Source organism: Vicia villosa, unplaced genomic scaffold, assembly GCF_029867415.1.
Source record: "Vicia villosa cultivar HV-30 ecotype Madison, WI unplaced genomic scaffold, Vvil1.0 ctg.000162F_1_1_2_unsc, whole genome shotgun sequence".
NCBI lineage: Eukaryota > Viridiplantae > Streptophyta > Magnoliopsida > Fabales > Fabaceae > Vicia > Vicia villosa.
Window position 1 is genome coordinate 19,307 of NW_026705045.1, and position 5,877 is coordinate 25,183.

At 31.5% G+C, this 5,877-nt stretch overlaps 1 non-coding gene across 1 annotated transcript; it reads left to right on the forward strand.

The window, feature by feature from the left end:
* The first annotated feature begins 4,995 nt into the window (after nucleotides 1-4,995).
* On the forward strand, nucleotides 4,996-5,101 carry LOC131624782 (small nucleolar RNA R71). The gene has a single exon (XR_009290663.1). It is a non-coding gene; the product is annotated as a small nucleolar RNA R71 (small nucleolar RNA).
* The last annotated feature ends 776 nt before the right edge of the window (nucleotides 5,102-5,877 follow it).

Consider the following 5,877-nt stretch of genomic DNA (forward strand, 5'->3'; position numbering starts at 1 on the left):
TAAATTTTATGGATGCGGAGGGAAGATCCCCTAAGAGACAAGGAAGTTGAAAAGAGTCTATAGTCCAATTTTATTAATTATTTCTTCCATATGAGGCTTTATGTGATACGAAATAGAAAAACATAAAACCAGATGATAAAAAAATATTTGAGTTGCCTCCTGCATAGTGTTTCTTTTAGGTCATTAACTTGACCATTATTTCTTCTTTAACCAAAATGAAGCTTCCTTCAAACTTACATCTTCAATAGTGTACTCAATTTCTTTAGGTAAAGTTTTTTACTGACAAACGAGGTAAATTTTTTATCAAGTAATGCATACATGATGATTAAAAAAAGGGTTTCAACTATACATTTGGGATTTTTTTCTTGGAGAAGTACAGAACACTTCATTGTCAGCTCTTTACACTACTACGGAAAAGACATTTAACAACAATTAGGAAAGATATATAATCACACAAGACCAGGCGTTGTTATGTTGTGTGTGGTAGTATATGCGACACTTTCAGTCACGATCCAGTGACCGTCGTAGTAAACAGGAAAGTGTGCGCTCTTTAACAACGCTTATTCCTAATAATCGTTGTGATATTATATGTGAATAAATGTCAATCGTATCATACCAGAATCAGCACTACACCATTTTTAAATTGTTATCAAAACTTGTATTATAAGTACGCAATAAATTTGAATAGCTCGCAGTATGCAATATTTCCAACTTCCAAAGAGAATAAAAGGCGTATAGAATTAAAGAAACAATATTGAGAAGAAAATGAAGAATCAGAAGGAACAATATAAAAGCGGAAGAACCAAAACGCAAAAAAAAACCTTCATTCAAAGGAAACAACATGTGTTATCCTGCTCAAGTTACCAATAATGCTGAGAATCCAAATGTTGATGGCTCTCATGTTGTGGTGCAAAACTAGTTTGAGCCTCAAGATGGTATTATAGATGGTGTTGTGGTGCAAAACCAGCATCAGATTCAAGATGTTGCTGACGAGGGTGTTGTGTTTAGACTAATGAGAGCTCTCAGGGTGACGAGAAGAAGAATAAGAAGAAGAAGAAGGTTGAGGCAAATAATTGATTTTTTCGATTCTGATGATGATGGCAAGGGTCTAATTTTATCTCAACGAGAGGGTTTATATATGATTATGGTTTTTGATTATGTAATGAAGTTTTAATATTTCTGTTTAATTGTCTTAAGGTTATCAACTTAAACTACAAATTAGATAAACTAATAAATAAGTGTAATTGAAAATTCAACAGTTTACGATGAACTTACTCGTAAATTCATATTACTCTCATCTTCATTTCCCAATTTTTCTCTCATGTCTTAATCTCATACGAACAAATTACATGTTTCATCACTCCTCCAAAATGGACATCTCCAAAAAAACCTTCATTTATTATGTCCCTTCTTGCATTGGTACGAAAACATACAACTATCACAACCACAGAAATTTCCTGATCTAAATTTTACAGTGGAAGAAGACATAGTAAACCTTTGGATGAGTTTGTCTTCAAATGCAACATTTGAAACGAAACTGAACAACAACAATGAGTATGGGTGTTCTTGTCTTCTTCCCGACGATGTCGACGGCGGTGGTGTTAGGGTTTGTTTCTTTTTTCAGTAGAAAAATGGATACATAGTGTTTAACATATATAAATAAGCACTGGTGTGTAACATCAGTTTTATAGAGGAGCCGTAGTGATATACCTATTATTTTTAATTAAATATAAAAAAATTGAATAGGCACGCATTAACGTAAAATGGATTAACTATTTGAGGAACTTGAGGATTGAACCCAGGAAAGCTGGGTAATATCACCACAGTTAGGTAATTAACTGTAATTATAACCTTAAAATTTTTAATAAAAAAACAATTGTTAGTGCATGAGTTTAGAAGTGTCACCACGGTTTTGGGGCGAACCGTGGTGACTTTGGCATTGTTATTTATGCATTTTGTAGTAGTGTTAAAGCTTTAACTTGGAAGGATATAATTTTCATTCATTATCTTTCCATAAGCATCAACCTCTTTGTTGTTGGTTACTTGATTTTTATTTCCAGTTAAACGCGTTTCCACCCGTCAATAGTAGACGATTCAAAGGAATACTCTTTAACACATTGATCTCTTACATCTAACCAACAACATAAATACTCTAAGGAGGGACTATTCATTAGTTTAGATAATAAAAATTCAATTTTTTCTTCTCACACATTAAAGGTAAGCCTACCAAGCTTAACATCTATAGTGGCTCCAGAAGCCGCAAGGAATAATCTCCCTAAGAATTCAGGACTTGAAAATCCTTTTACATTTCCATTACTATGAAAGTTGCGATTATAAACAACTTAACTTTATAGGGACATCATCTAATATTTCTACTGGGTATTTAATGTATTGTTTTGTGAACTAGAAGGAGATGTTTGTAGACTTTAGCCCATGGGTACCTTACTTTTATCACACCGGTAGAGGCATAAGTCTAATACTAGCTCCAAGATTGCATAAGACATGTTTAAAATACATAGTCACAATGTTAATGGAAATTGTCTACGTCTTTCAATTCATGAGGAATTTCATTTTGAATTATGCACTACGTTTTTCAATTAAGGATATTGTCTCATTGTCATCCAACTTTTTTTAATTCATAAAATTTCTTCTAAACCTTTTGCATATGATTGCATCTGAGACAGAGCTTCCTTGAAAGTAGTGGTGATGTATAACTTCTTTAACATTTCTATGAACTTTTTAAATTTATCCTCTATCTTAGATTTTGCAAGTCTTTGTAGGAATGGAATGGGTAGTTTGTAAGGAGAAAGAGTGGCATAAGGTTCTTCTTTCTCTTCCTCCTCAACATAATTCATTGGTTGGACTTTTTTGGCCTCATTATTCTCATCATTTCCTTTTTGATCAACGATTTGTTTTCCATTTCTCAAGGTAACAATATTTACATGTCCTTTCGAGTTTTTTTCAAGCTTCTCTGGAAATATTCCGGGAGGTTTTAAGGATGAAGTTATTGTTGTACCACTGGGGAAATTTAGGTCTCTAAAATTTTCTTATGAGCGGCTATTAAGTTTAAATTAAACGATAGTTTCCTAAGGATTTTGTTTGTGTTTAAATTCAGATTTTTAAATTCGTTATTCTATTTACTTTGGGCTATAACAAAATTTTCCATCATGATTCAAGGTTGGACTTTAAGAGAGATATGACTACTAGTTGGAGATAGTTCTTTTTAGAGAAAAAATTAGGGTTGTCTCTTCATCTATGGTTATAAGTATTAGATTAGTTGCTATGGATCTATGTGTTTGTAGGTATAAAGTAGATAATCCTGATGCTGATAACCTGCTTTATATTTTGATAGCAAAAATGTTGATTAATTTTGAATTCAGCGGTGATATCTTTCCAAATATTTGATGATGGCGATTAACTTGAAGAAATGTTAAGCCTCATCAAGTAGAAGATTTAAGGTTCTAGTAAAGTGTTTATTTGTTCGATATATCTCGCAAAGGAACTTGAAAGCTTCAGAGTTGTAAAAGGGAGAAAGTGTGAACGCTCACTCAGTCATGTCTGTCTGAGTGATTAGAGTTTTGTGAAAGTAGGAGAATAACTCATAAGATACTAAGGCAACTCACACACACACACACTTAAAATACTTTTAAAAGAATGTCTTTACTTAACAAAATCACCTAAATTTTTAAAGGCCTAGCCAATTGGTTAGGTGACAGTCTTCTTGATTAGGAGAACTTTCAAATTGTCAAATCGATTAGATGATGTCTAATTGAGCCGATAATAAATTATTCTAGCCTCTTAATGATTGGTAACGTCTCTATAAATCTATTATTTGATGTATTTAATCGATTAGCCTAATTGATTAGGCCATTAATTCAGCTTATGGATTGTCTCCATTAGAGCCAAAAAAAATTCTATATAAAGGAGGCTTCTTCTCACTTCATTTCACACCGAAATTCCATGTTTTCTTGATTATTTACAATTTATCTTTCTTTTCTCTCTCTTTAAATATTTTCTTTCACCAAAGTTGTCTTTCCTTGTGAGTATAAACTACTTGAGAGGAATGAGTTATATTGGTGTATTGCCATTATTGTTATTTTCAAGAGTGGAATAATTTTCAAGAATTGAGTTTAGTTCTTCAGATCAACCATTAAAAATCTTTGTTTAGTTATAGAACTCAACCTGCAAAAGTTATGTAAGGTTATTGAGATTAGTCGCTGAAATGTCTACTCGGTTCAACAGTTCATCCCATGGAAAAGCTCTCTTTGGGTCGAGAGATAAGCCAATGTACAATCTCTAAATTTTATTGTATCAAGTTTTTGTGGGCATAACCTATAAAAACTCAATATTATAGTGAAATCTCAAGAAGATCTCTTAGAGATAGAACTCAGTCAACATTCGGTCGAACCTAGATAATTCTCTGATGACATATCTCTAACCCTTATCTCTTTAAACTTTGTTATTTATCTTACTGTTTTACTATTCTTTATGCTACTTTTCTCTCTGATCATGAGGATACTAACAAATTTTTCTTCTTAAGTGATAAAACTTTTTAAAAATTATTCTCGAATTTTGAATACCACAATTCACCCTCCTAGTGTGCTTGGAGTCCTTGTCCAACAATTATTTCCTCTATGGGGGTTGTAATTAAGAATCTCTTAATTGGGTCCTCCAACTAACATCATCTAGCAATCAAAACCAATATGTCCAAAAATTCTACATATTTCATGTGGTGGAGCAACATGGGTTACTTCACTTACACTCATTTTATAAAATTTATGAATAATGCATCAAATTTAGCATTAAGGTGTTCTAGGGCTCTTAGTGGATTTTTTATCGCTTCCACATTGGTAATGATTTTGTGTCATATCCTCTAAAAGGGAATAAGCTTCTGTGTTTTTATTCATGAGTACTCCACCAGCAGCAGCGTCTACCGTCATTCTTGTTGTGTACATAAAACTATTGTAAAGCATATGTATAATTAGATACTTCTATAGCCCATGATGATGACATAACCTTAATATTTCCTTAAATCACTTTTATACTTTGTAGAGGGAATCTTCATCCTTATTAGTAAGACTAGTAATTTGATTTATTAGTTGAGGTGTTTTACTCAAAATGAAATATATAGTTGATTACTAATTTCTAAGTGTTCGATGATAAGCTAGAATGTTGTTTTACTTGATTTGAGATATTTTGATTAATTAAAATTATGATAACAGATAGCTTTATAATTATGATTATCTCTCTATGAATGATCATGTAAACCTATGTTTTCACTTTGTTATGAAAACTTTAGCATTGCTAAATTAAAATAGATATAAACAAATTATATCTCCTTTCAGAGTATATACTTATATCTTGAATCAAAAAATCGCTTACTTTCGTTGGTTGATCCATTTGTTCAGGACTATTTCAGAAAAGCCTATTTTTCAGGAACACGTGATTTTCTCAGTTAAACCAAAGCACTTGCATGTCTTAATTTAACCATTTGATCTTTTAGCTCGGATATCACTCTTCATATTTTAGTGTATCAACAGATATCTAATGATATGATTTCTCATAAAAAAGTTTAATCAAATATTTTACACGAGGTCTATCATTTAGGCAATCGTCATAATCTTAAGACTAATAAAAGCTACTCACACATAGTAAAAAGAAAAACAAATATAAAGATAAACATAAATATCTACATAAATAAAGTAAAGAATGAAAAAATTAAAAGATAAAAAACCTAAATTATAGAGAAAATCAAATACATCATTGTTTGTTCTTCTAATTACAAGAAATTAAAATTGTAAAATATAGATGAATTCTAAAATCAATGGAGTGTGTAAACTCATAATTACAAGTTTGTTTATATATCCCTTATGATCT